Source organism: Macaca thibetana, chromosome 13 (genome assembly GCF_024542745.1).
Source record: "Macaca thibetana thibetana isolate TM-01 chromosome 13, ASM2454274v1, whole genome shotgun sequence".
NCBI classification, from domain to species: Eukaryota; Metazoa; Chordata; class Mammalia; order Primates; family Cercopithecidae; genus Macaca; species Macaca thibetana.
This window is the reverse complement of record NC_065590.1, coordinates 59,402,580-59,423,562: the sequence shown is the minus strand read 5'-3', so window position 1 is coordinate 59,423,562 and position 20,983 is coordinate 59,402,580. Positions and strand designations below refer to the sequence as shown.

General features: G+C 44.6%; 1 protein-coding gene across 19 annotated transcripts in view; it reads right to left on the bottom strand.

The window, feature by feature from the left end:
* CALM2 (calmodulin 2) overlaps positions 1 to 20,983 on the bottom strand; it is a 1,210,617-nt gene that overhangs the window by 542,632 nt on the left and 647,002 nt on the right. The window contains exon 1 of one of the 19 annotated variants that reach the window (XM_050754913.1): positions 5,327 to 5,331. The exons of 16 other annotated variants lie outside the window; for them this stretch is intronic. The gene's annotated coding sequence lies outside the window, so the exon portion shown is untranslated. 2 more of the 19 variants (XM_050754933.1, XM_050754923.1) reach the window with 2 other exon arrangements.

Sequence of the window (20,983 nt, the reverse complement as noted above, 5' to 3'; positions counted from 1 at the left end):
CCACAGGTGTGGAGGGGCAGGCCACCCCTTCAGTTGCCTATAGTGAAGGAGGCAAACCCAGAGAAAAGAGAGACTAGAGACACGGAGAGAAAGGGTGGGGGGTTCTTGCCCTCCAGAAAAGTGGGAAAGGGGCAGAGATGTGAAGATAAGGGGTCAGGAAGTTGTTGCCCCCGAGAAAAGCAGAGAGAAGGGGGGTTCTTACCCCCCCCAGAAAAGCAGGAAGGGGTAGAGACAGGGAGAGAAGGGGTCGGGGGTTCTTGCCACCCCCCACCCCCCAGAAAAGCGGTACTTGCTGCTAAGGGTGAAGGACCAAGGCAGGCATCCCTGCGTGGTCAGACACCTCTGAAATGTGGGTGAATAATCAGGCAGGCGTCCCCGCATGATTAAACACCAAGGGAAGACTGTCTTCCTGAGTCAGTGACTGGCGCCGGACTTGTGGGTCCACGGATAAAACACATCTCCTTTGTCTCTACCAGAAAAGGAAACGAACTAAAATTAAGAGAAGGCAAAGATTGAAGTGTGGCATCAAGATTGAAAGGAGAAAGAGGTTGAGGGATAGTGAGAGAGGTTGGAGAAGAGAGTAAAAAGAGGCCGCTTACTGGATTTAAAATTGGTGAGATCTTCCTTGGACTGGTTGGTATGAGGATCTGAGGTTAGGTGGATCTTTCTCACGGAGCAAAGAGCAGGAGGACAGGGGATTGATCTCCCAAGGGAGGTCCCCCGATCGGAGTCACAGCACTAAATTTCATGAGCATCCGTGTGAAAACACCACCAAACAGGCTTTGTGTGAGCAATAAAGCTTTTTAATCATCTGGGTGCAGGCGAGCTGACTCCAAAAAGAGTCAGGGAAGGGAGATAGGGGTGGGGCCGTTTTATAGGATTTGGGTAGGTAAAGGAAAATTACAGTCAAAGGAGGTTGTTCTCTGGCGGGCAGGGGTGGGGGGGTCACAAGGTGGTCAGTGGGGGAGCTTTTGAGCCAGGATGAGCCAGGAAAAGGAATTTCACAAGGTAATGTCATCAGTTAAGGCAGGAACAGGCCATTTTCACTTCTTTTGTGGTGGAATGTCATCAGTTAAGGCAGGAACGGGCCATCTGGATGTGTACGTGCAGGTCACAGGGGATAGATATTAATGGCTTAGCTTTGACTCAGAGGCCTGACAGGTAGTAATCTTGGCCATATTTAGAGGTTTCAAATATATATATATATTCGCCTTTTTTAGTTTTTCTTTTATATATATATATTTGCCTTTTTTAGTTTTCCTTTTTTAAATTATATATACATAAAATTATATGTCATATATAAAATTATATAAACAGCAAATATACTTTGGATTCAGTGAAATTTCAGGCTTCTATGGCTGCCCACCTCCCCTCACATGGCCTAGTTCTTGTAGAGATATCCCAGATCCCAAAATGTTCAACCCTCCCCTCCTCCCCTCCATTCCCCACAGCCCCTGGGTTCTCACCCTATCTTCACCTATAGGTAATCCATCTCAGTTGAGATTTACCTGGTGGTAGGGGTGAGTACCAATAGTTCTTCCCTCTGAACATATCTTTTATGCTCAGGAAAAAGAACAAGTATTTTTCCCTTTACTTAGTCTCTCAAAAAGAAGGTAATAACCGGGGCCGGGCGCGGTGGCTCAAGCCTGTAATCCCAGCACTTTGGGAGGCTGAGACAGGTGGATCACGAGGTCAGGAGATCGACACCATCCTGGCTAACACGGTGAAACCCCGTCTCTACTGAAAAATACAAAAAAAACTAGCCGGGCGACGTGGCGGGCGCCTGTAGTCCCAGCAACTCCGGAGGCTGAGGCAGGAGAATGGCGTGGACCTGGGAGGCGGAGCTTGCAGTGAGCTGAGATCTGGCCACCGCACTCCAGCCTGGGCTACAGAGCGAGACTCCGTCTCAAAAAAAAAAAAAAAAAAAAAAGGAAGGTAATAACCAAGCCAGCGAGATTCAATGCATTGCTCAACTTGCATGGAGAAGATTGTCTGCCCGGAAAGCATACCCCAAAAATGATGTGAGGAAGCCCACTGGGTGCCCCGCCCTGGCTGCAAGACCCTGGGCATCCCCCCCACTACCTCCTGGCCTTGCCCAAGCACCATCAGCTCTCCAGAGTACCCACGTCAGCCTGGCACCATCCACTAGAGTGCCAGCTCTGGGACCGAGCAGCAAAGGCCCAGCCTTGACACCAAAGAGAATCCGTTAGGGAAATTAATGTGTCCAATAACTGCTGCCTCTATTTTTATTAGAACAAACTTGCTCAGGAATGGGGAATCTGTCCCTGTGGACAGCTTTTCTGGACAAGCATACTCTATCTTGTTTCTGAAATTAAAGTGGCCTCTTTATTAGAAAAGTGGAGATTTGGCCAGGCGCGGTGGCTCACGCCTGTAATCCCAGCACACTGGGAGGCTGAGGGGAGCGGATCACGAGGTCAGGAGATGGAGACAATCCTGGCCAACACGGAGAAACCCGGTCTCTACTAAAAATACAAAAATTAGTCAGGCATGGTGATGGGCACCTGTAGTCCCAGCTACTCAGGGGCTGAGGCAGGAGAATCGCTTGAATCTGGGAGGCAGATGTTGCAGTGAGCCGAGATCGCACCACTGCACTCCAGCCTGGGGGACAGAGTGAGGCTCTGTCTCAAAAAAAAAAAGAAAGAAAAAAAAAAAGAAAGAAAAGTGGTGCTTCCGGCAGAGGTGTCCTTCTTCCAGCACCACTGACAGGCTCCAGTTACCCCACATCTGACCCTCTCAGACATTGGGAGGAGGAGAGCATGGGTGGGAGGCTCAAGGGCTGGCCTCCTGCAGTGTGAGTCCGGAGCCACTGGCCTGGGCTCCGTGCACACAGGGCCACAGCCTCCTCCCTATATTGGGTTCAGGGTTTACAGTAGGTGCTCACTAAAGAACGCATATTCAGATTAATCTGACCTCTGGTATTTAACCCATTCTTGGATTTTCTTTCACACTCAGGTCTCTCAGCCTCTCCTTCTGCATGGTCCTCCCAAAATGATTAAGCCATTCTCTTTTGAGGGTTCTATTGCTGGTCACTGTTGAAAGATTTTTTAAAGGTAAAATCATGGTACTCATACAAACATAAAATAAACAGGTGTCAAAGATTTTATTTAACTCTAATTAATGAGAGGAGCAGTAGGATATTACAAATGATTCAAAGGAGAATTCAAAGAACACACATACACATAGGCAAATGGAATACTAAAATGAATTTCCAAAAACAAGCAAAATTGGTCAATGTCTGCATGTATTCCACTGGGCAAAGTTCATTAGCATTTCTATGGACAAGGATCACCTGCAGTACTCTCAGGTCAGAAAATGAAACACTCACAGAACCTGGAAGGGTACCCGGGACAGGACATAGGACACCCAGAAATTTCTGCCCGTTCCAAAGTCTTTCACAGTTTTTTCTGACACCTTCAGTTGAAAATAGGCTAGAAACCACAGGGCCACCGGGACATTATCAAGCTCCTACCACTGTCCCAAACTGGTCTCTGGTTCTTTTCCTCATGGGCTCTCCAGCTGCCGTAGTCAAAAGAGCAGATTGAGAGCAAAACCTTGGGCCACCGCAGTGGCTCACGCCTGTAATTCCAACACTTTGGGAGGCTAAGGCTGGAGGACCTCTTGAGCCCAGGTGTTCAAGACCAGCCTGGGCAATATAGTGAGAACCTCTTAATTTAATTTTTTTTTTTTTTTTTTTACAGTCTTGCTTTGTCACCTAGGCTGGAGTGCAGTGGCACAGTCTCGGCTTACTGCAATCTCCATCTCCCGAGTTGAAGCGATTCTCCTCTCTCATTACCCACCCCCCACCCCCTGCCACCACCACGCCCAGATAATTTTTTGTATTTTTAGTAGAGATGGGGCTTCACCATGTTGGCTAGGCTGGTCTTGAACTCCTAAGCTCAGGTGATCCGCCCGTCTCGGCCTCTCAAAGTGCTGGGATTACTGGCACCACTGCACCTGGCCAAAAAATTTTTTTTATTTAAAAAAAAAGGGAAAACCTCAGCTCCTTCAGCTCCCTTGCTGGACCTCCATAGGTTGTAGTCATATCTCAGTTATAGCCCCTTGTGTTTCCTTACACTGTTATCTGTTTTCTTGTTTCTCCACCCACTAGACTATGAGCTCTTGTGGCACATGACCCCTGGTTTTGTTTGTTTGTTTGTTTCTTTAAGACAGGCTCTCACTCTGTCACCCAGACTAGAGTGCAGTGGTGCAATCATGGCTCAGTGCAGCCTCAACCTCCTGAGCTCAAGTGATCCTCCCACCTCAGCCTCCCGAGTAGCTGGGACTACATGTGCACACCATCATGCCCAGCTAATTTTAAAATTTTTTGTAGAGGCAAGATCTCACTAAGTTGTCCTGCCTCCCCTTCTGTATGGTCCTCCCCAAATGATTAAGCCATTCTCTTTGCAGGATTCTATTGCTGGTCACTGTTGAAAGATTTTTTTTTTAAAGGTAAAATGATACTCATACAAATATAAAACAAACAGATGTCAAAGTTTTTATTTAACTCATTAATTAATGGTCTTGAACTCCTGGGCTCAAGCAAACATCCCACCTTGGCTCCCCAAAGTGCTGGGATTACAGGGCATAAGTCCACACCCATCCAAAACCCATGTCTTCTTGTCTTTGGCCAGAATGAATAAATGTATTGTATCAGTCTCAGTCCTATCAAGAGAGAGATAAAAAACAGTAGTTCAAATAGAAAAAAGTTTAATATAAAGAATTATTAACCATAGACCGGGTGTGGTGGCTCATGCCTGTAATCCCAGCACTTTGGGAGGCTGAGGCGGGCGGATCACCTGAGGTCAGGAGTTCGAGACCAGCCTGGCAAACATGGTGAAATCCTGTCTCTACTAAAAATACAAAAATTAGCCGGGCGTGGTGGCAGTCGTCTGTAGTCCCAGCTACTCGGGAGGCTGAGGCAGGAGAATCGCTTGAATCCAAGAGGCAGAGGTTGCAGTGAGCCGAGATCACGCCATTACACTCCAGCCTGGGGGACAAGAGTGAGACTTCATCTCAAAAAAAAAAAAAGAATTATTAACCATAACATGGAATTAGACAGAGTAACCAGAGGTTGGGTAGTAAGAAATAAAGATAACTCAAATTAATATAGGAATAGCAGATATAATTGATGTGATAATGGGAGATTAATATTGTCAGGCCTCTGAGCCCAAGCCTGCACGGATACATCTAGATGGCCTGAGGCAACTGAAGAATTACAAAAGAAATGAAAAATGGCCGGTTCCTGCCTTAACTGATGATATTAACTTGTAAATTCCTTCTCCTGGCTCACAAGCTCCCCCACTTCCCCCCCAACCCCGCTGCAAGACACCCACCCACCTGCAAGACAACCCCCTTTGACTATAATTTTCCACTACCTACCCAAATCCTATAAAACTGCTCCACCCCCAACTCCCTTTGCTGACTCTCTTTTCGGACTTAGCCCACCTGCACCCAGGTGATTAAAAAGCTTTATCGTTCACACAAAGCCTGTTTGGTGGTTTCTTTACATGGATACGCGTGGCAAATATAAAAAGCCACCACCCCAGGGCTGAGATGGAGTACTTTCCCCTGGGCTGAGATATAGGCCTTGCTGGAGAAGCATGGATATGACTCACTAAATATCAGAGACCTCACTGAGGTGCCATGCCAGTGGAACACGCTAGAAATATGTCTTTTGGGATGCTGGGAGGAAGGCTGTTCAGAAGTATCTCAGTGCAGACGCGTTGCTACAAAAGCATCAGAAGGGGATACAGGGGAAAGCTACTGTACTAGGTGCTGCTGGTTACACATTGCAAGAGACAGATACTGAGGAATCCAGGTGTGCTGCCGGAGTCTGGAGAAGCTTCAAGCACTGAAGGAGCTGTGCTGGAGAAGCCACCCTTGCTGCTGGCATGAGGCACTGGGAAACCCCATCCACTGCAGAAGCCTGGTGCTGGGGCAGGCCTCGCACACCGCAGGGGCCTGCAGAGTGGGCAGTGGAACCAGGAAGCAAAACCCTTTTCCTCCTGCAATCACTCTTCCCGGCCTCTACTGACAACGTAGTGCCAGATGGCAAAGGAACAAAATTAAAAAATGCTTAAAAGGCCCAGATACATTTTCACAGAGCAGGCAAAAAAGAATGGCTTTGGAGCTGGAGGCAAAACACCAATAACCAGCACAGACTTCCCATTCCATTCCTCAGTACACCCACCAGTTCCACCCTGCAGGCCAACTCATCCAACCTACCTTAATTTTGTTGTTCATGTTCTGTTTTGTTTTGTTTTCGACTTTTAGCAACCTGAAGCTATGATTTTTAGTTTCTGTCTCTAGTGAAATGCAGAAAGGAGAGATGAAGAAGGGGCTTTATTAGCCTAACCAGAAACAGAAACTAAGAACCCATGACTGTGTTCTCTCTCTTGGACACCCCCTGTCTAGGCCATTTCCTGCTACTGATTACCTGTTGAATGAAGAATGAATGGGCATGTGCCGTGGCTCACTATAATCCCAGCACTTTGGGAGGCCGATGTGTGTGGAGGAAGCGGGGGCAGGGGTGGGGGCAATAACTTGAGGTCAGGAGTTTGAGACCAGCCTGGCCAACATGATAAAACCTTGTCTCTACTAAAAATACAAAAACTAGGCAGGGTGGTGGGCGCCTATAATCCCAGCTACTCAGGAAGCTGAGGCAAGAGAATTGCTTGAACCCGGGAGACGGAGGTTGCAGTGAGCTGAGATCGCACCACTGCACTCCAGCCTGGGCAACAGAGCGAGAATCTGTCTCAAAAAAAAAAAAAAAAAAAAAAAAAAAAAAAGAAAAAAACCAGGAGCTTACTTCACTAGTAAGCCTAGGTCGAATAAGTTGTATGTCTATATTATATTTAATATTGACAGAAGATACGCCTATCTTAATTAAATCAAATATCAACTAGCTTTATTTACCAAAGATTATCCCAGATGATGTGAACTTGAAAGACATTTGGATTACTTTCTCTATTTCTGAGAGTTTTAGGAATACTTAATTTTTGCAACCACTTATTTTTCTTTAAGCCAATTAAGCAGAGCTCTTTTACAAATTAATTTTGGCATTATCATCTGGAGGTAGAAAAATAGTTCATATATATAACATACCTACATACATGTAGATAGACACATAGCTTTCTGTGAAGCAGTTTCACTATGCACTCACTGGTTATCAACTCGTATGATGCTGGCAAGGTGAACACACACACACAAGTTACATGGAGCAGATTTATTACCTACAGAGAGGCAGCAAGGAACAACACAAGTCAGTCCTCCAAGGCTTGGGAAAGCTACGTGAGGTGGATGGAGTCTCATCTGCGTGTGCCCTGCTTGCACTCCAGCTAACATAGCTGAGTCCAAAGCTTGTACTGCTCACTACCTATCAGCCAGTAAGTTAAGATACAAAGTGCTGGGGCAAGAAAAGCGATTTTATTTCAGAGAGCCAAGAAACTGAGAAGATAGCTGACTAGTGTCCTAAAGAACAACTTTAAACGGCATGAATTTTGAGCTTTTAATGTTTTTAATTCTTTAAATATCTTTTGAGATGGGGCCTCACTCTGTCGCCCAGGCTGGAGTACAGTGGCGCAATCATGACTCACTGCAGCTTCAAACTCCTGGGCTCAAGCTCTCCTCCCACCTCATCCTCCCAAGAAGCTAGGACTACAGGCACGCACCACCAAGCCCAGCTATGCAATCTGGCCAACTTCTGCCCATATTGCGCCTTTAAAAAAAGTATTTCAATAATATTATCAGGTTTCAGCTGATATGCAGTAAATAGTCTTGATGCTGTTGAAGAGTTTTAAAACTGGTCTGTAAAAGTAGTTTTTCCTTTTATATAAAACAATGGTATATCTGTGAAGTGACTCAAGACCAAAATCAGTATAAGTCTTTTATGGTTTAAAATCAAGAAGCATTTTATGGTTTAATCCTGGATACAATAAGTGTCCCCAAACTGCAAAAGATATTGTCTTCCCAAGATCCAGAGCTACTCCCAAAGATAGCCGAAGATTTAGACAGCCCACTGAAGAGTTGGCCATAGTCAGCAGGATGCCAGCTAAAAACAAGGTGCAACCCACATTTCCACCTGGCCATGTTCTCAGAGCCTCAAACATGACTGGCTGCCTGCACATGCAGGCTCAATAACCCACAAACCCCAACAGGCAGACAGCCAACCCAAACTGTCAGGACACAAAAGACGACAGAAAACCAATAGCCATTCTCCAGGAGGGTAAGGATTAATAACCAATGGGTACCCTAACACCAAATTTATAAAATTCAGACTTCAAAGAACTAATGCTTACAAATGTGTTTCTCTCCTGTTAATCTGATTTAGAAAGGAAGTGACTACCAGAAATGTTTACCGTCCACTCTTGACTGGGCACGACAGACAGATGTGAGAAAGCTGATATGGTAAGGATTCTATCTTTGCCAGCTTTTGCCAGCTTTCCAAGGGCATTATGTGCTGGCTCCAGACTGAGTAGGGTGTCCTGGCAGTCCCATCCTCCTCACCAGAACTGTAGGAGAGAAAAAATAATAATTTCCACTCCCCCTTTTTGAGTTATTAGTTGGGATGCTGATAACAAAAAACATAGTATTATTTTTTAGACGGTGTTGCTCTGTTGCCCAGGCTGGAGTACAGTGGCGCAGTTACGGCTCACTGCAGCCTCATCCTCCCAGGCTCAAGCGATTCCCCCACCTCAGCCTCTCAAGTAGCTCACACCTGTAATCCCAGCACTTTGGGAGGCCAAGGCGGGTGGATCACTTGAGGTCAGGAGTTCAAGACCAGCCTAGCTGACATGGTGAAATCCCGTCTCTACTAAAAATACAAAAATTAGCTAGGCATGGTGGCGGGCGCCTGTAACTCCAGCTATTCGGGAGGCTGAGACAAGAGAAGCGCTTGAACTCGGGAGGCGGAGGTTGCAGTGAGCCAAGATCACGCCACTGGGCTCCAGCCTGGGCAACAAGAGTGAAACTCCACCTCAAAATAAATAAATAAATAATAAAACTTTAAAAAATAAAAAAAAATGGACAGATGTGGTGGCATGCAACTGTGACCCCAGATGCTTGGGAGACTGAAATGAGAGAATCATTTGGGCCCAGGAGGTCAAGGCTGCAATAACCTGTGATCACACCACTGCATTCCAGCCTGGGTGACAGAGCGAGACCGTGTCTCAAAAAAAAAAAAAAAAAAAAAAAAAAAATAGGGGCTTGGATTGCAGCAAAACAGGTTATGAGAGAGGTAGAAGAAGAGGCTAAGCTGGCAAAAATGGTCATGTTGTATAGATGAAATCTCACAGGTAGCAGCCCTTAGAGAGAATGGATGGCAATATTCCCTTCAGAACGTCAAAGGCGTCAGCCTCTTGGTTAATCTTTTCTAGATCCAGAGAAGGGAACGCTTCAGAGAAAGCCTGGCAGTATCAATACATACTTTCTCTACAAACGCAAATCTATCCCCTACAAAGGACAGCTTTGTAGGGCTACTTCTGTTTGCAGGCCCTCTGAATAGTCATCTCAAAATATGTCAGAGAAGTATATTTTGGGGTGAAATATTTTGATTTACTTCAACTCCCACTTTGAAACTAAAAGCCATGTTGATAGTTTTGGAGAGATTTGGATTAGAGGTTGTTAGATAATAGAGAGGCAAAGGAGGGGAAAGACAAATTGGGATAAGCAGCAACAAAGAAATGTTTTTTTAATTATTTACTTATGTATTTATTTATTTATTTTACGACAGGGTTTTGCTTTTGTTGCCCAGGCTGGAGGGCAGTGGCACAATCTTGGCTCACTGCGGGCTCCGTCACATGCGAACAAGCCAGCCTCCCACATCAGCCTCCCACATAGCTGGGACTACAGGGACATACCATCACATCCAGCTAATTTTTGTATTTTTTGTAGAGGTGAGGTTTCCCCCTGCTGCCTAGGCTAGTCTTGAACTCCTGAACTCAAGCGATCTGCCCGTCTTGGCCTCTCAAAGTGCTGAGATTACAGGCGTGAGCCACCGTGCCTGGCCCTGTCCCATATCTCTTTGAGTCAGTCTTATAGTCCTGTGAATAGCTGTGTGTCATTCTAGGAGGTGGCATTGCTGGGGGGCTTGGCCTCTATATGTGACACAGGCAAATGGATCTTTAATAAGAGGCATTTCTATGGAAACAGAAGAAAAGCAAGGTTAAGAATGGAATAGTATGGCTGGGCGTGGTGGCTCACGCCTGTAATCCCAGCACTTTGAGAGGCTGAGGCAGGCGGATCACAAGGTCAGGAGATCGAGACCATCCTGGCTAACACAGTGAAACCCTGTCTCTACTAAAAATACAAAAAACTAGCCAGGCGTGGTGGTGGGCGCCTGTAGTCCCAGCTACTCGGGAGGCTGAGGCAGGAGAATGACTTGAACCCGGGAGGCAAAGCTTGCAGTGAGCCGAGATCATGGCACTGCACTCCAGCCTCGGCAATGGAGCGTGACCCTGTCTCAAAAAAAAAAAAAAAAAAAGATGGAATCGTATATAAACTTATTTTTCTAGGTTCTCTAAAACATCTACAGATTGCAGTGGTGATCAGACAGATTGTTCTGGGTTGTATTTCTAATAAGGTGTTCAGGCCGAGTGCAGTGGCTCACAGCTGTAACCCTAGCATTTTGGGAAGCCGAGGCAGGAGGATCATTTGCATCCAGGAATTTGAGACCAGCCTGGCTAACATGATGAAACCCCGTCTCTACTAAAAATACAAAAAACATAGCCGGGCATGGTAGCACACACCTGTAATCCCGGCTACTAGGGAGACTGAGGTAGAAGGATCACTTAAACCCAAGAGTTTGAGGCTGCAGTGAGCTGTGATCGCACCAATGCACTAAGTCTGGGCTACAGAGTGAGACTCTGTCTCACAAAAACAAAGACAAATAAAGTGTTCAAGTGAGCTCTCCTAGTAGTTCATACATCAGCAAGTATGAAAGCTGTTTATATATACGTTGCTCTGGTGCTTTTTCCCAAAGTTTTCTGTTGTTGTTTTTATTTTTGCTTTCTGAGACACAGTTTCAGTCTGTTGCAAGTTTCAGTGTGAGGCTGGAGTGCAGTGGTACAATCTCAGCTCACTGCAACCTCCACTTCCCAGATTCAAGCAACTCTTGTCCCTCAGACTCTCCAGTAGCTGGGACTGCAGGTGCACGCCACCATGCCTGGCTAATTTTTGTATTATTAGTAGAGATGGGGTTTTGCCATGTGGGCCAGGCTGGTCTCGAACTCCTGACCTCAAGTGATCCACCCACTTCGGCCTCCCAAAGTGCTGGGATTACAGGCATGAGCCACCGTGCCTGGCCTCTCCCAAAGTTTATATTAAGTTGTCTAGTTTTGGTTAACAGGGACTCAAGAAAAGCGCAATTTTAATTTCTAGTGATTCCAAGTCAGAAAAATGGAGAAATAATTGAAAACTTTAGTTCAGAGGTTTATGGTCAGGAAAGAATTCAGGATTCAGTCCAAATTTTAGGCAAATAATAAAAAATTCAAACACACAGGGCTAGAATCTAATAACAGGTATACTATGACTTTCTTCTGAAACATAATTTTTCTCTGTTTTTAGGCCCCCATTTCTACCAAAGACAAATCAGAGTAGGACAAATTTATTTGAAAATACATTTTAGTCTTATTATACTTGGCTCAATTATTTGCATTAAGTGCAGCAAGAATAGTGATTAGCCATATAGGCTTTTTTTTTTTTTTTTTTTTTTTTTTGGAGATGGAGTCTCACTCTGTCCCCCAGGCTGGAGTATGGTGGCGCGATCTTGGCTCACTGCAAGCTCTGCCTCCTGGGTTCACACCATTCGCCTGTCTCAGCCTCCCTTCCTAGTAGCTGGGACTACAGGCACCCGCCACCATGCCTGGCTAATTTTTTTTTTTTTTTTTTTTGAGATGGAATCTTGCTCTGTCATCCAGGCTGGAGTACAGTGGTGCGATCTCGGCTCACTGCAACTTCCGCCTCCCTGGTTCACGCCATTCTCCTGCCTCAGCCTCCCGAATAGCTGGGACTACAGGCGCCGGCCACCACGCCTGGCTAATTTTTTTGTATTTTTAGTAGAGACGGGGTTTCACCGTGTTAGCCAGGATAATTTTTTAAAATATATTTTTAGTAGAGACAGGGTTTCACCATGTTAGCGAGGTTGGTCTCAATCTCCCGACCTCATGATCCACCCGTCTCAGCCTCCCAAAGTGCTGGGATTACAGGCGTGAGCCACCGCACCCAGCCTCATATAGGTTTTTTGAAGTTTGCATTGTTGGAACTTCCTTTTATAAAGAATATCAGACTAGGCTTTTAAAAGTCTCTCTAGGCTAGGAAGCCCAGCCAAGAATTTGCATCAGACAGTGCTTGTCATATCTGTGTGAATTCTGTATAACTTCCCTTCTCAAAGTTCCAAAATATTTTTAGTTTCCTGGGCCTATCAGAAAGTGACTGTATTAGTCCATTTTCATGCTGCTGATAAAGACATACCCAAGACTGGGCAATTAAAAAAAAAAAAAAAGGTTTAATATAGTTTCACATGGCTGAGGAGGCCTCACAATCAAGGCAGAAGGCAGAAAGGAGCAAGTCACATCTTAACGTGCATGGCAGCAGGCAAGAGAGAACTCGTGCAGGGAAACTCCCCCTTATATTATCATCAGACCTCATGAGACTTATTCACTACCACAAGAACAGCACGGGAAAGACCTGACCCCATGATTCAATTACCTCCCCCTGGGTCCATCCCACAACATGTGGGAATTCAAGATGAGATTTGGGTGGGGACACAGCCAAACCATGTCAGTGACATTCTTTACTTACCTCAGGGTCAGGAATCTTGTAAAGAAGTCATGTAGGCAAGGTATCAGGCCAGTCTTTCCAAAGGGTTTTTTTGTTTTTTTGTTTTTTTTTTTTTTTTGAGACGGAGTCTCGCTCTGTCTCCCAGGCTGGAGTGCAGTGGCCAGATCTCAGCTCACTGCAAGCTCCGCCTCCTGGGTTTACGCCATTCTCCTGCCTCCCTCCTGAGTAGCTGGGACTATAGGCACCTGCCACCTCGCCCGGCTAGTTTTTTGTATTTTTTAGTAGAGACAGGGTTTCACCGGGTTAGCCAGGATGGTCTCGATCTCCTGACCTTGTGATCCGCCCGTCTCGGCCCCCCAAAGTGCTGGGATTACAGGCTTGAGCCACCGCACCCGGCCCCAAAGGGCATTTTATCAACTCTATAAAGTCAATCTCAATTCCTCCAAGTATTCTGGTCATATCTGAATATAAGCCATTCCACTCAAACCCTTGGTAAAATAACCAGTGTCTCCAATTGTGTTCTGTTACGAAAGAAAACAGATTCTTATTGGACTTATACAAATAATTATGTTGCCATAGATTAAGAATACTCACAATTATTCTCCAAATGCTGGAGAAATCAGATAGAGATAAAAGGCAATTGTTTCAATTTTACTCAGAAAAGGAAACTTTACATAAGTATTGTAAGCTGCAAATAAAAAGAAAAACTTTTCTTGACTCTGAAAAACGAAACAAAAAGAATGAGCACTATTTCAAACAAAAATGTCATAAAAAATCATTTTAGGGTGGGTGCAGTGGCTATAATCCCAGCACTTTGAGAGGCTAAGGCAGGCAGATCATTTGAGGTCAGGAGTTTGAGACCAGCCTGAACCACATGGTGAAACCCCACCACTACTGAAAAAAAAAAAAAAACTATAAAAGTTAGCCAGGCGAGGTAGCACAGGCCTATAATCCCAGCTACCTGGGAGGCTGAGGCAGGAGAATCACTTGAACCCGGGAGGCAGGGGTTGCAGTAAGCCAAGACTGCACCACTGCACTCCAGTCTAGGTGAGAGAGCAAGACTCCATCTCCAAAAAAAAAAAAAAAAAATTAGTTCTCTCTCAGTTTAGTCCCAAGTAATTCTTGTTCTGCTTGATATTGGGTTAGTAATCTTCATGAACATACCAGCTTTTTTCCCTTTTTTTTTTTTTTTTTTTTGGAGACAGGGTCTTACTATGTTGCCCAGACTGGTCTTGAACTCCTGGGCTCATGGGATCTTCCTGCCTTGGCCTCTTAAGCAGCTCAGGCACCACCACACCCAGCTGGCACCAATTTTTTTTTTTTTTTTTTTTTTTTTGAGACGGGGGTCTCGCTCTGTCACCCAGGCTGGAGTGCAGTGGCCGGATCTCAGCTCACTGCAAGCTCCGCCTCCCGGGTTCACGCCATTCTCCTGCCTCAGCCTCCCGAGTAGCTGGGACTACAGGCGCCCGCCACCTCGCCCGGCTAGTTTTTTGTATTTTTTAGTAGAGACGGGGTTTCACCGGGTTCGCCAGGATGGTCTCGATCTCCTGACCTTGTGATCCGCCCGTCTCGGCCTCCCAAAGTGCTGGGATTACAGGCTTGAGCCACCGCGCCCGGCCTACCAATTTTTAAATTAGATTCCTGGAAGTGTTTTACCTACTCATTCCAAAGTTATCAGAAACCTGTATTCAGAAACCTGTATTCAAAAGTGCTTGTCAGGGTGCTTTCCATGAATTTCCCTGAAGAAACAAGATTGTGGATTGTATCTTATTACAAATGGCTTTTTGAGAAAAATCAATATAAAAATCATTATCTGTGGATGACAAAAGGCTTAGGATGGCCATAGTTAAAGATGTGATTGACAGGCTGGGCATGGTGGCTTATGCCTGTAATCCCAGCACTTTGGGAGGCTGAGGTGGGTGGATTTCCTGAGGTCAGGAGTTCAAGACCAGCCTGGCTAAAATGGTGAAACCCCGTTTCTACTAAAAATACAAAAAATTAGCTGGGCGTGGTGGTGCAGGCCTGTAATCCCAGCTACTTGGGAGGCTGAGGCAGGAGAATCCCTTGAACCTGGGAAGCGGAGGTTGCAGTGAGCCGAGATCGCACCATTGCACTCCAGCTTGGGCAACAAGAGCAAAACTTTGTCTCGAAAAGATGTGATTGACAAAAAAAAAAAATTTGGTTATTTCTGTGACATACAAAAGTTTAACATAATAATCATTATAATTGATCACATTTACTAAGACATATCAGAATTTTAGGTATCTCACCCAATTTTGGAACACATTAACAACACATTTATACAAATAGAGCTCAGAGAAAGTTAAACACCATTTCTTACGTGACAATGCTTCCTGTGTGATATTTACATACAAAATAAACTTAATGTGTCTCTCTCGAACTTCCAGAGGCTCTTTTTGGAACTTGAAATTTAATTTTAGGAAGTTTGTCAAATATCAAAGGTTTAAAACATTTTATCAAAATAGGATCACAGGTCACTGTAAAATAATAATCATTCATTGAGCCAAAGTGATAATTCAAAGATTTCAAAAAGCAAAAATTTTACTCTTTGATAGAGAAGAGATTCATTTTCCCAACAATCAAAAGACTTAAGAAAGACAGCATGAGGCAGTCTGTCGCTCCTTCTCCCCTCATTTTTTTCAGTATACTTAAAAGTAAACAAAAATCTATTATTATCTCTTATTAATACTACATGAGAATCTCATTCAAAATTCTACCTTTGCATCAGTGTATTTAACAAAACCTTATAAACAAATTCACCCAACTTCAATCAGTTTGACCATACACAATAAGAGTTCCATGAACCTTTTAGAACCTCTCACAATTTTTCATTCTCTTTCTTTTAGCTTTTTATATGCATTCTATTTTATCTATCATTCCTTTTATTTCTTAAATTTATTTTTATGTATTTATTTATTTATTGAGACAGGGTCTCTCTCTGTCACTCAGGCTGGAGTGCAATGGTGCAATCTCAGCTCACTGCAGCCTAAACCTTCTGGGCTCAGGTGATCCTCCCATCTCAGCCTCCTGAGTAGCTGGGACTATAGGCATAAGGCACCATGCCTGGCTCATTTTCTGCAGTGAGGGGATTTTGCCATGTTGCCCATGGCTGGATATCTGGTTTTTTTCTTTTTCTTTTTCTTCTTTTTTTTTCTTTTTCTTTCTTTCTTTCTTTTTTTTTTTCTTTTTTTTTTCTTTTCTTTTCTTTTCTTTTTTCTTTTCTTTTCTTTTCTTTCTTTTCTTTTCTTTTCTTTTCTTTTCTTTTTTTTTTTTTGAGACAGAGTCTTGCTCTGTCGCCCAGGCTGGAGTACAGTCATGTGATCTCAGCTCACTGCAACCTCTGCCTCCCAGGTTCAAATGATCCTCCTGCCTCAGCCTCCCTAGCAGCTGGGATTACAGGTTCCCACCACCACGCCCAGCTAATTTGTGTATTTTTAGTAGAGATGAGGTTTCGCCATGTTGGCTGGGGTGGTCTCGAAATCCTGATCTCAGTTAATCCACCAGCCTCGGCCTCCCAAAGTGCTGGGATTACAGGCGTGAGCCACCACACCTGACCCTAATTTTTTTCTCTTTTTGGGACAGGGTCTCACTCTGTTGCACAGGCTGAGTGCAGTGGTGTGATCACAGTTCACTGCAGCCTTGACCTCCCAGGTTCAATTGATCCTCCCACCTCAGCCTTCCAAGTAGCTGGGACTAGAGGCATGTACCACCAAGGCCAGCTAAAAATATGTGTTATTTAATTTGTCTCAGCAAAACTCTAAGCGTATAGAGTTACCAAAAATATTTTATAAACTTTTTTAAAACTCTTTCTCTCTCTCTATAGGAGACAGGGGTCTCACTTTGTTGCCCAAGCTGGACTAAAACTCCTGGAGTTAAATGATCCTCCCACCTCAGCCTCCTGAGTAGCTGAAACTCCAGGCGTATGCCACCACACCTGCCTCTGACAAACCTTTTTAAGAAAACACATTATAAAACGTAATTGTTATTAAAAGTTCATTGTAGGCCAGGCAAGGTGGTTCATGCCTATAATCTCAACACATTGGGAGGCTAAGGCAGGAGGATTGCTTGAGCCCCGGAGGTTGAGGCTGCAGTAAGCTATGTTCGAACCACTGCACTCCAGCCTGGGCAACAAAGCAAGACCTTGTCTCAAAAAAAGAAAGTTCATTTCTAAACTTTTATCTCATTTACATTTATTTATTCTTAACAATTGTGTTTGAGGCCGGGTGCAGTGGCTCAAGCCTGTAATTCCAGCACTTTGGGAGGCCGAGACGGGCGGATCACAAGGTCAGGAGATCAAGACCATCCTGGCTAACACGGTGAAACCCCGTCTCTACTAAAAAAAAAAAAATACAAAAATCTAGCCGGGCGAGGTGGCGGGCGCCTGTAGTTCCAGCTACTCGGGAGGCTGAGGCAGGAGAATGGCGTAAAACCGGGAGGCGGAGCTTGCAGTGAGCTGAGATCCGGCCACTGCACTCCAGCCTGGGCCACAGAGTGAGACTCCGCCTCAAAAAAAAAAAAACAAAAAAAAATTGTGTTTGAAAAACTGCATGAGACATGAAACAAATTCAGTCATTTATCTCAAGTTAAATTTTTTATTAACTATTTTATATGTTAGGCAAGTATCAAAAAAGAAAGAACTTTGAAGTTAAATACATATGTAGTTTGCTGATAACTCAAAAGACATAGTTTTTTGTTTTTTGTTTTTTTTAATTAAACCAACAACATTAAACCAGTCCTTGACCAGGCACATTGGCTCACGCCTGTAATCCCAGCACTTTGGAAGGCTGAGGCGGACGGATCACTTGAGGTTAGGAATTCGAGACCAGCCTGGCCAACATGGTGAAACCCCGTCTCTACTGAAAATACAAAAAACTAGCTGGGTGTGGCGGTGCACCCCTGTAATCCCAGCTACTCAGGAGGCTGAGGCAGAAGAATTGCTTGAACCCAGGAGGTGAAGGTTGCAGTGAGCTGAAATTGTGCCACTGCATTCTAGCCTGGGTGACAGAACAAGACTTGGCCTAAAAAAAAAAAAAAAAAAAAGTAAATATAAACCAAAAGACTGCTAAAGTCACATTAACTTGTGTCTTGTGAAAGGGTCATATAGGCAAAGTGACCCTGATAAGCAGAAGGAGCCAGGAAACCAAAGGAGGCAGACAAGTCCAGCATGTCATCATAGAGATGATTTTGCTGGGGAACTTACAGACAGAAGCGTGGTCTTGGGCAACCACAAGAGAGGTACATCGACAAGGAGTGGTGGCTCACACCTGTAATTCCAGCACTTTGGGAGGCCAAGATGGGTGGATTGCTTGAGCCCAGGAGTCCAAGACCAGCCTGGGCAAAATGCAAAATCCCCTCTCTACAAAAAATACAAAATATTAGCTGGCCATGGTGGCATGTGCCTGTAGTCCCAGCTACTCAGGAGGCTGGGGTGGGAGGATCTACTGAGCCTGGAGAGTTTGAGGCTGTAGTGAGCCCTGATTATGCTACTCAAGCCTGAGTGACAGAGACCCTGTCTAGAAAAAAATTAAGATGGTTCGATTCATGCTGTGCCTTTGTAAGTGGGAAAGGTTAAAGTTTATCTCTCCCACAGTCGAAGGCCCCTACCAAGTTTTAGAGAAAACTGAATGGCAAATTTATATCTCAAAGCACAGAGAGAGAATTTAAGCTTTTTCAAGAAGTTTAGGTATGTTAGGGGAAGATTAAACATGGATGCCAAGGTAATACAATATCATGAGTTCACTGTAGGGTTTTACAAGGAAACATATAGAAAAGCCTAGAGGAAATTCAGAAGTCTTTTCAAAATAATCACTTAAATGGCAATCTACTTAGATATGTGCTAATTTAGCCTTTGTTTTCTTTTCTTTCTTTTCTTTTCTTTTTCTTTTTCTTTTTGACAAAGTCTCGCTCTGTTGCCAGGCTAGATAGAGTGCAGCGGCACGATCTCGGCTCACTGCAACCTCCGCCTCCCGGGTTCAAGTGATTCTTCTGCCTCAGTCTCCCAAGTGACTGGGACTATAGGCACCTGCCACCACAGCCGGCTAATTTTTGTGTTTTTAGTAGAGATGGGGTTTCACCATGTTGGCCAAGATGATTTCAATCTCTTGACCTCATGATCCACCTTGGCCTCCCAAAGTGTTGGGATTACAGGTGTGAGCCACCGCGCCCGGCCCTTTTTTTTTTTTTTTTTTTTGAGATGGAATCTTGCTCTGTTACCCAGGCTGGAGTGCAATGGTGTGATCTCAGCTCACTGCAGTCTCCACCTCCTGGGTTCAAGGGATTCCCCTGCCTCAGCCTCCCAAGTAGCTGGGACTACAAGTGTGCACCACCATGCTTGTTTAATTTATATATTTACACACACATGTATATACACATATATATACACATATATATGTGTGTGTAATATATATGTGCATATATACATATATGTGTATATATTATATATGTGTGTATATATACACATATATACATATCACATATATACATATATACACACATATACATATATGTGTGTGTAATATATACACACATATATGTGTGTAATATACATATTACATACTACATATACATATCACACACGTATATACACATATGTGTATGTAATATGTGTGCGTGTATATATACATATATGTGTGTGTGTATATATATATATTTTTTTCGAGACAGAGTCTCACTCTGTCTCCCAGACTGGAGTACAGTGGCATGATCTCGGCTCACTGCAAGCTCTGCCTCCGGGTTCACACCATTCTCCTGCCTCAGCCTCCAGAGTAGCTGGGACTACAGGCACCTGTCACCATGCCCGGATAATTTTTTTTTTTGTTTTTAGTGGAGATGGGGTTTCACCGTATTAGTCAGGATGGTCTTGCTCTCCTAACCTCGTGATCTGCCCACCTTGGCCTCCCAAAGTTTTGGAATTACAGGCGTGAGCCACCGTGCCCAGCCTCCAGCATGATTTTTTTTTTTTTTTTTGAGACAAGAGTCTCGCTTAGTCGCCCAGGCTGGAGTGCAATGGCGCGATCTCTGCTCACTGCAAGCTCCGCCTCCCGGGTTCACGCCATTCTCCTGCCTCAGCCTCCCGAGTAGCTGGGACTACAGGCGCCCGCCGCCTCGCCCGGCTAATTTTTTGCATTTTTAGTAGAGACGGGGTTTCACCGTGTTAGCCAGGATGGTCTCGATCTCCTGACCTCGTGATCCGCCCGCCTCGGCCTCCCAAAGTGCTGGGATTACAGGCGTGAGCCACCGCGCCCGGCTCCAGCATGATTTTTTTAGGGCGTTCTTTTGTGTGAAATAATTCAAGTAAGGATCCACTCTAACTGCCTGCCTGACCGGTTTTTCCTTTCTCCTCTCTCATCAGGTCCCTGGTTCCCATGACTGCAGCTTCCAGAAGAGCAGAGATTTGGTATCCTGCTCACAGCGCCAAAACTGCAGGGGCCAAGGTAAAACTTCCTCTTTACCCTCTGAAGGTTTGCTGAAAAATCAACTAACAATAGCAGATTAATTGGAGAAAAGGAATACAAATGTATTAACGTGCATATGGGAGAGAACTGCAGAGTGATTATCCCTACCACACAATAGGGTTCTGAAGCTTACATGTCATCTTGAGGTTCCAGAAAGAATGGGGGCTTTGGTTGTGGCAAAACAGGTTCTGGCACGGGGAGGAGGCCTGACTGACAAAGGTGGTCTTGTTATGCAGATGAAACCTCACAGGTAGCAGTCTTCAGAATAGATGATAAATGTTTCTTTTGAAACCACCTTTGCAAAAATTCTAACAGTGAGAAGATTATGACAGTGAAAGAGATCTAACCTAACCAACCCCATCTTGCCTCTAACCTTCAAACTGCCCTTAATCATTCCTGGACTTAGACCAAGCTAACTTTGGGAGACATTTAGTTTATAGTTTAAATGATGATAACCCTTCCCCAAAACTAAATCACCTTTGTGAAGCTAATGAGAGACTACCAGGTTAGCAGGATGTGAGCAGGCTGAATTCTGATAAAGAGTAAACATAAACAATTACCAGCCATTATTCTGGAGGTCATAAGATTTGCAACTCTCCCAGTTACTCCTGCAGATAACATCACTATTACGTTTAATTGCAAAAACTGCAATTACTTTTGCACCAGCCTAATAGAACCTAAGATTGGTCTTTTGTTGCTGTTGTTTTGTT